At 38.4% G+C, this 9,155-nt stretch overlaps 1 protein-coding gene across 1 annotated transcript in view; it reads left to right on the top strand.

Annotated features, from left to right (window-relative positions):
- The first annotated feature begins 489 nt into the window (after positions 1-489).
- The window catches only part of CCDC73 (coiled-coil domain containing 73), a 140,685-nt gene continuing 132,019 nt past the window's right edge, over positions 490-9,155 (top strand). The window contains exon 1 of the mRNA XM_067532112.1: positions 490-528. The gene's annotated coding sequence lies outside the window, so the exon portion shown is untranslated. The remainder of the gene's footprint in view (positions 529-9,155) is intronic.

A 9,155-nucleotide genomic window follows, 5' to 3' on the forward strand; every position in this document is an offset into this window, starting at 1 on the left:
ATAATGGCCAAATTGATGCCTTTTTGATTGCATGCTATTTGATAGCAAGCACTGAAAGTCTGAGCCATAGGCATGTTGACTATGGGATGTAAAATCATCAGCAAACAAGTTGAGATAAGAAGGCTCCTGATCATGTGGGGAAATTTCTTATAAATTGGGTTTTTGGGGTTTAACAATTTTGAAATTTGGATTTTGAGTGAAAATAGAAACTGGAGGTCTCATTCTGCTTTACTCCCCTCATTTATAGCTCTGTTTGCAAATGAGTGCCAAGTGGATGTAAAACAATATCAGATCAGAACAGTATCATTTTACATCCAAAATGCACTAATTTTGCACAGGTGTAAGTGGCTACACAAGGTGCAACTTAGGCCCAGGCCTGCCTTAATAACAGAGGATCAAATGTCCCTAAACCTGCAGCAGGTGCTCCTTTTGTGCCACTAAATCTCCTTCACCTGATAGGAAAACAAGTTGGAGAATCTATAAGGTTACCCTCACACAGCTTCTGACCCCACGGTTGTTTCCCAAAAGGTATATCTAGATAGGGTTTAATTTGGTTCAGAGTACCTAATTAGAACTAATAAATGTACAACAGCAAGGCAGCATAGTTTATTATGGTGTCAACTAGGTGGCAGTATAGTGTATAAAACAAACATTAAAAGCTTTAGTATCATTCTATGGGTGAAAAACAAGTAGATGTAGTTTGATCAGGTTTCTGTAAAAAGACCTCAGTAGATGTTTCTAGTTCTATAAACTGTGGTTAGAAGCTAGGTACTTTTGCTGTCTGGTATTGGCTGCTCCACTTATTCTAAATAGCTCTAAAGAGCTGAAATAAATAATAAAAAATATTGGGGTTGATAGGTAAGAGGAAGGATGAAATCATCACGCATCAATATGTTATGGGTCTATATACAATTTTAAAATTTCAATAAAACTGAGATAGTCTTGTATTTCTATATTTTGTTCTGGAATGGGTTAAAATAATGTAACTTAACTTTTCACAATCCTATTTATTTTTTATTAAAAAGTCCCTATCCAAATTGTAATTGTGTTCCTACCATATTCATGACCTTTAGATGGCAGATATAGTATATTGTATTAAAGGAAAATTAGTGTTGTTTCTGGAGTTAGTTTGAGGATATTGCAAATAAAATTTGTTGTTCAGTAGATCTATGAAATTTGCTTCGGTGATAGAAAAATTAAGATATAATTTTAATTAATTTAGAATGTATGGGCTAACTAGTTTTCAAAAGATTTAATATTTTCTTCATAAGATCTCAAACTATTAAAGGGAACTTCTTGCAAAGAAAGAGAGGTGCTTTCTCAGCAGGCAGGTCCAAAGCCATTATATGTTCTTGTATTGGAGCATGAGGATGTGCAGGGCACAGATGTGGACCTGCAGGTATTGCTGACAAAAATCTCCAATCAAAAGCACACTGGAATGTGTGCATCCTTACTTGGAGCACCCGTAGGGACTAAATATCTGAAGAACCCCAGTTACTATACAAGTGAGTAACCTCTCCTTACTCAAAATTACTCTCCAGGATCTCCAAGACAGAAAAGAACAATGTCACCGTTAGGTAGCCTATTTTTTTCCTGTTCAAGTCTGTATACAAATCAACAACCCTTCATACTTGGTAGTATCAAAGACACCTGAAAGATCCAATATTAGCATACACACTTGTTCAGTTTCAGTGCCATAACCAGGTAAGCCAAATGGACAAAGTCAAGGAGATTTGAGGTATGTAAGAACTGAGTGTTGTTTTGCCACTACCTTCTCACTAATATAATCAGGACTATAATTGACTGATTGTCAGCAACAAAAGCTAGTTTCTTGAGCAAAAAGCATCATGCCACACACTTCCTTAAGAGTATTTGCCACTTTGCCGCCCTAAAAGGAGATTTTGACAGTCCTCACCAGCAAAGGATATAACTCTTCTCCATGCCCTTTACCAAAGCCTTTAACAGCCAGGAGGACTTTGGGTTGAAAGCACAGGTTGTGGGATGAAGATCTTTCAGCACATCCAGAATATAAGTGAGCACCAAGAGCTTAAACTTGAGAACAGATGACCTAACCACCATCCCTTCAAGATTCTGCTCACTTACCATAGACCTGGACAGCTCAATCTGAATCTGATCAATTTTCTTTGCAAAACAACAAGAGAGAAGAGGAGATACTCAGGTCTGCTCCTGGGATAAAACATTTAATATGATATCCAATATATGAAATAAATCTACTGTTTCAGGTTTAGCAGGTGCTATGGTGGAGGCAAAGAATAACCTGACCTTCTGTAGAGCCATTCTATGAGAACTGAAGAAATCATTGTTGCAGTTTGTCATCTTCAGGATTTCTGCCATTGGCACTCTAGCTGTTCTGCATATTGCTTCATCTCTCACAGATAATTACGTAAACAAGTATGATCTCTGAAGTTGAAGCCATGAAAGAGGAGGCCAGAAGCTACCCTATCAATGGAGGTGAAAAGATACTTATAAAGTCCTATAAATCCATCCTTAGGGTGGTCATTTGCAATTACAGTGTTCTCACTAAGGCCTTGTCTACACTAGCATTTATGCCGGCAAAACATTTGTTACTCAGGGGTGTGAAAAACACCCCCTGAGTTCTCCCGCCGACATAATAAAACCACCTAAATGATTGGTGGTAGATATGTCGGCGGGAGAGCGTCTCTATCTGACATAGCTCTGTCCACACAAGCGCTTATGCCGGCAAAATTTATGTTGCTCAGGGGGGTGGTTTTTTCACACTTCTGAGCAACAAAAGTTTTCCAGCATAAGTGCTAGTGTAGACAAGGCCTAAATGCTCTCTGGAAATACTCTGGTTTCATCTGCCCCAAGAGTGGACCATCAAATCATGATTTTCTTCCTGACAGGACAGTTGTGCCCCAAATTTAAGCAATGATTGGTCCATGAAAGAAGTGCAGTATCCTGCCCCTTAATATCTAATCAGTCACCAGATCTAAAATGTGGCTATCCATATAAACTGAATGTTTATCTATCTTGACATCATATCATTAATAGAAAACAATGCTAGTTAATCAAGTCCATGTTATCCTGTCACCCAAGTTAAATAGGATTATATTCATGTCATCTCCATTTCTTCTTTTAATCTTTATCTGGCAACTTCTACAACGTTAAACTGTTGTATATTTAAAGTTGCAATTGATGTTTTCTGGAATTGTATTGAAAACAGTTTTCACTCTGGTTTACACACCCACTTTTAAATGTTTTCAATACTGGTAAATGGGACTTGTTGCTGGAAAGTGTTTTCATTAATGGTTCAGTGTCCTAGTATAACACAAATACCATACCCATTAAGTGTATCCTGATTCAGTAGAGGATAATTGAATATGGAGGTGAGAGAATTATTATTTGACCTTTGAGACACTGTCACTGGAGGTGTTCAAGATGAAACCAGATAAAATTTTCTTGTCTGCTGAGATCATGTTGCACAGCATAAGCAGCACAAATTGGCCTTAAACCAGTGAGAGAGGACCAGTGGAGAATCTCTCTGTGCAGGTGAACGCTCCACAGACAGAAAGCTGGAAGAAGCAGCTTTTCCACTTCCTGCGCCAGCCACCCCCATCCTTGGCATAGGGGAAAGGAAGGAACAGTATGAAGGATGGAAGTAGAATGTGCTAGAGCAGAGCTCTGCTATGCCTGATCCTGTACTGGCGCAGAAGAATATAGAGCAGTGGCTCTCAATCTGCAGCCCATGGGTCAATGGTGGCCCAGTCAGCACACAGCTGTGACCCATGTGACATCCTCAGGGCCGTATCGGTAGGATTGGATGCAGCCTACATAACACATTGTGGGCTGCATATGCAGCCCACAATGGCAAATAGGTTGAGAACCACTGATGTAGAGAGAAGGGTAAATTTAGTATATCTTTATTTCCTTTCTTGCAGTTCTTTTACAGTAGACTGGATCTCCCTTCTGTAGTTTAATAAATTGTAGAATCATAGAATATTAGGGTTGAAAGGGACATCAGGAGGTCATCTAATCCAGCTCCCTGCTCCACGCACAACCCACCCCAACTAAATCATCCCAGCCAGGGCTTTGTCAAGCCGGGCCTTAAAAACCTGTAAAGATGGAGATTCTACCGCCTCTCTAGGTAACCCATTCCAGTGCTTCACCACCCTCATGGTGAAAAAGTTTGTCCTAATTTCCAACCTAGACCTTCCCCTCTGCAACTTGAGACCGTTGCTCCTTGTTCTGTCATCTGCTACCACTGAGAACAACCTAGCTCCATCCTCCGTGAAACTCCCTTTCAGGTAGTTAAAGGCTGTTTAAATCAAATCCCCTCTCATTCTTCTCTTTTGCAGACTAAACAAGCCTCATTCCCTCAGCCTCTCTTCATAAGTCTTGTGCTCCAGCCCCCAATCATTTTTGTTGCCCATTTTGGGGCCCAAAACTGGACATGTTTCATAGTGACAGATCTCTTTTGACTCTATCTATTTATTTTAACAAAGAACATGTTAAGGGGTGACTTGATTACAGTCTGTAAGTATCTACATGGGAATAAAAATTTAATTATGGGCTCTTCAATTTAGAAGAGAAAGGTATAACGTGATCCAATGGCTGGAAGCTGAAGCTAGCGAAATTTAGATTGGAAATAAGTCATAAGTTTTTAACAGTGAGGATAATTAATCACTGGAACAATTTTTCTCCATCACGATTCTCTGTCGCTGACAATTTTTAAATCAAGATTGGATGTGCTCTAGGAATTATTTTGGGGAAGTTCTATGGCCTGTGTTATACAGAAGGTCAGACTAGATGATCACAATGGTCCCTTCTTCCTGGCAATCTATGAAAACCTCCATCTCACAGGATGTAACTGATATTTTATAAGTGTGTAAAACAAGTGGCCTCCTCCCAAGCACCCCTTCATGGTTTTGTGGCAGCCCTGCAAGTAGCCCCTCACATCAGTTTCTCTCTTGGGTCCCCAGTAACTTCATGCCAGCTTATCCTCTAATCTATTAACATAGTTTATTAAATGAAACATAATGTTGATGCCCATAACAAAAGTCCCAAAACACAGTCCATATCACTCCCAATGCACATAGCCTTTAAAACCTGGCTTTCTTCTCAGCATAGCCTGGTGTCTTTGCCACACTGGACTCTTATTTGTCCTCCTTGGTCCCTGTACCAGGACAGCCATCCCTTGTCAGAAGTAAGGCCCTCAAAAGTAATGGTGTAGCAAAAGTGAGTGCAGAAGTGTTACTTACCCTTTCACATAACACAAGAACCAGGATTCTCCCAATGAAATTAATAGGCAGCAGGTTTTTAAAAAATCATAACATACTTCACACAATGCACAATCAACCTGGGGAACTCATTGCCGGGAGATGTTGTGAAGCCTGACAATGCTTCTACTAATGCAGCCCAATATGCCATTAGCTTTCTTGGTAATATGGGCACAATGTTGACTCATATCCAGCTTCTTGTCCACTGTAACCGTCAGGTCTTTTTCTGCAGAACTGCTGCCTAGCCATTCAGTCCCCAGTCTTTAGTCGTGCATGGGATTCTTCCATTCTAAATGCAGGACACTGCACTTGTCCTTGTTGAACCTCATCGGATTTTTTTTGGCTCAATCCTCTAATTCGTCTAGGTAATTCTGTATCCTATCCCTACCCTCCAGGGTATCTACCACTCCCCACACCTTAGTGTCATCAGCAAAATTGCTGAGGCTCCAATCCACTCCATTGTTCAGATCATTAATGAAGATGTGGAACAAAACTGGCCCCAGGACTGACCCCTAGGGCACTCTGCTTGTTACTGGCTGCCAACTAGACGTCGAGCTGTTGATCACTACCCATTGAGCCCGTTGATCTAGCCAGCTTTCTATCCATTTTATAATCCATTTATCCAATCCATACTTCGTTAACTTGCTGGTAAGAATACTGTGGGAGATCAAACCAAAGCTTTGCTAAAGTCAAGATATATCATGTCCACCGCTTTCCCCACATCCAGAGAGCCAGTTAACTCATCATTATACTCTCATCATTTAAAAAAATAAATTAAAGGTCAGTCTTATATGTATCTCTCTGTCCCTCTGAGTGATTCCAAATAGTTAAATTCTTATTGCAGTTATTGTATTATTATGGTATTTTACTAGATCACTACTCTCAAAGTTTTTATCTGGGGATATTGTGGTTGCCAGCTTCATATAAGTGAGAGAATGATATAATCAAAAGCTCTCCAGCATCTGGCAGGGAGAAGTGTAACCAAGACATCTGCACGTGTATAGAATAATCTGAAGAAAGAAAATTGACAGATATTAAATTTCTCTTTTAGCCTTTTAGCCTTATTTGCAACTTACTAGATAAGACTGGATTCACTTTTTCACTTGTAGCAGAGATTCAACCTTTGCTTTGTATGAAGAAATGTATCTTCCCCAAATTTACAGTATGCAGTCTGAGAGTAAAGACTGAATTTTCTGAGATTTTTCAAATAAATCCATTATTTAGTTTCAGTTAAAATTAATTTTAAATAGATCTTTTAAGAAGGTTTACTTTGAATCTCATGATTCACTGGGCCCCTCCAATAAATTCAGTACTGACAACCCCAAACATTCAAAAATCATGAATCAGTACCCCCAAAATGATGAGATTGATAAGATTGCAAATATAAATTTGTGGTCATTATTGCTCTCTGGTCCTTGTGTCTTTAGGATTCATGTTTTTGAGCTTTTTTCTTCAACCATGAAAGCCAGAATCTTAATTTTTTAAAACAAAAGTAGATTAAGATATTTGGCGACACTTCTGGATATTTTTGAAAACTGATTAACTTGAAAATTTTAGCAGAATCTAAAGAAAAAGCTAATTTAAGACATGTTAATGTTTGCTTTCTTGATAGCATTTGTCATAACTGCTTTTTCTCCAGGATGATGTTAGTTAACAGATATTTTTGACAATGAGTGGATGCTTTGGAATTTAAGTTTTTATTTTTTTATATATTTGTTTCTAACCTCCCTGGTTGTGGAAAAAGTCTTGAAAATATGAATTAAGTGTTGGAATCTCTGTTAGCAATGTTACATTTTTTTTAATTTGTCAGCTAGCAGTATATAATTTTGTATTTGCTGTTTGGTAGTACCTCCTTTCACAAAATAAGGGTCTTTGAGAAAAGGCACAGCCAAATTTTTGTGATTTATTTATTTTTGTGTGTGAATGCATGTGTGAATGGATCTATTGGTGTGCTTTTCTAAAACTAAAATAATTCAAACTAAAAAACCACGGGAGATTGATACACAAAATACCATATTGTGTTAAGGTTAATGCATGCTAACATACCTGACACAACATTTGAAAAGCAAGGAAAGGAAAAGTTAAGCCATCCAATAGTGTACATACACTTTATTTCTCCACTCAGAGACACATGCCTCAACCACTATACACACAGACAGGACACCAAAAGCTCCATTCCAGAAGATATGCTGGCCTTCCAGCATACCCTTTTCAAAGCTTGGATGAGAGAAGGTTTCCAGAACTGTGCAGAAGGAACAGTAGGGAGGGAAGTTTGGTTTGTTGGTGGTAGTGGTGGAGGAATATGGGGAAGAGGTGCTGAAAGGTTGGTCTCTACTAGGCAAAATTAAGATTCTGGTGCATTGTTAGGGATGCTGCTGATGGGGATGTATGTTTCTGGATGGAGTAGGATTATTATTGTAGTCTTCTCCCTATTTAAAAATATCTTTCTTATTGTAAGTCCCCAAACAAAAGTATGTACATGGGAGATAATAGTCTAAAATTTAGATTGTTCTGTAATCTTTGATACTAACAGTGAAAAAAAAGAGATGACTTTCTTAACCAACACTTTTTATGTAAAATCTCTAATTCTAAAATACCTGAGGAAAAAATAACTAATGATATCAATTATAAAAGGGAAATGACTAAGTCTTTTATCAATGAGGACTCAAAAAAACATAAACACGTTGGAATAACTCTCTTGATCCAATAAAATTGATATATCCAATCCTCTAAAATGAAAATTCCCTAGTCCATGAAACAGTATGGATTAAGAGCAAGTCTCAGATTCGTGCTAGATGTTGTTTATTTCAAATTTCATCTGTTTGTGGTGGTCTTCATATATGAGATACACCAGTCTGAGGTATAGGGCCTGTTTTGTTCCCTCCGTATAGGCTGGCAATTTCCCTGGCATGGAGGTATCTCAACTGGCATACGTAACTGCAAGGCCTCCCCCTTTGATCCCAATGTAGGGGGTGTGAAGAAGGCATAATCAGAAAAAGCTGTGCTCTGGAAAAGCATTACCAGATAGCAAATTTTAGAGCAGCTCTAAGGAACCTGTAGCCAGCATAATCCAGAGAATCAGGGATAGCCTCTCCTCTCATTTTCTGCAGGGCATAGTAGAGAATATGGGCCCTTGTCTTCAAATTTCCATTCACAGATTATAATCAAACAGAATCTAAGGATTGATCCCAGTTCATCCTGAATGAAAGCAGAAGAGGATTCAAGATTAATCTACCATGATTTCCCTCTGGTAAAAGCACTCAACTGATCTATGTCAAAATATATATGCATTTCCTTGGCATTTTAAGTGATATTTGCAAGAGAAAATAAAAATAAAATTCATTGGTGAGATCTAGCTTTCTTGCTTCAGGGCCGATGAATCGATTTCTCTGAGCCTCTGTGTTAGCCTTCAATATATCACTGACAAAAACTTGTTTATAACTCAGGACCATATTGAGCCCATGTCTTTTAAGTAGAACTTTAGCTGATTTCAAGTAGAAATTTTGATTAAAAATTGACAAAATGATATGGCCTTCAATTTATTGCACATGAGAAGATGAAAATTATGAAGTATTACCTCTTAAAATATAGCCTAATTTGGAGAGTTCCAGTGCATCACCAAGGTATGAAAATACATTCCCATATCACACTCCCATTTAAATCAGGCCTCCAAGTGGATGCATCTGTATCTTCATTTATTTTACTAACACAAGTCATCCAATCTCTGCACTGTTTTATACAAAAAGTCACAGAAACCTTTCTTAAATTTGAAATGTCAAAATCTACTAATGTTCTATATAAAGTTTACTGGTGATGGACTCAATATCTCCCACAGTTGCAGCTGTAACACAGGAATGGGGTAGCCATGTTTCTATGGGCAGCCCTAGGGTTGGAAGC

Source organism: Emydura macquarii, unplaced genomic scaffold (assembly GCF_026122565.2).
Source record: "Emydura macquarii macquarii isolate MOO-44397 ecotype Brisbane River unplaced genomic scaffold, CSIRO-AGI_Emac_v2 contig_3240, whole genome shotgun sequence".
Lineage (NCBI taxonomy): Eukaryota > Metazoa > Chordata > Testudines > Chelidae > Emydura > Emydura macquarii.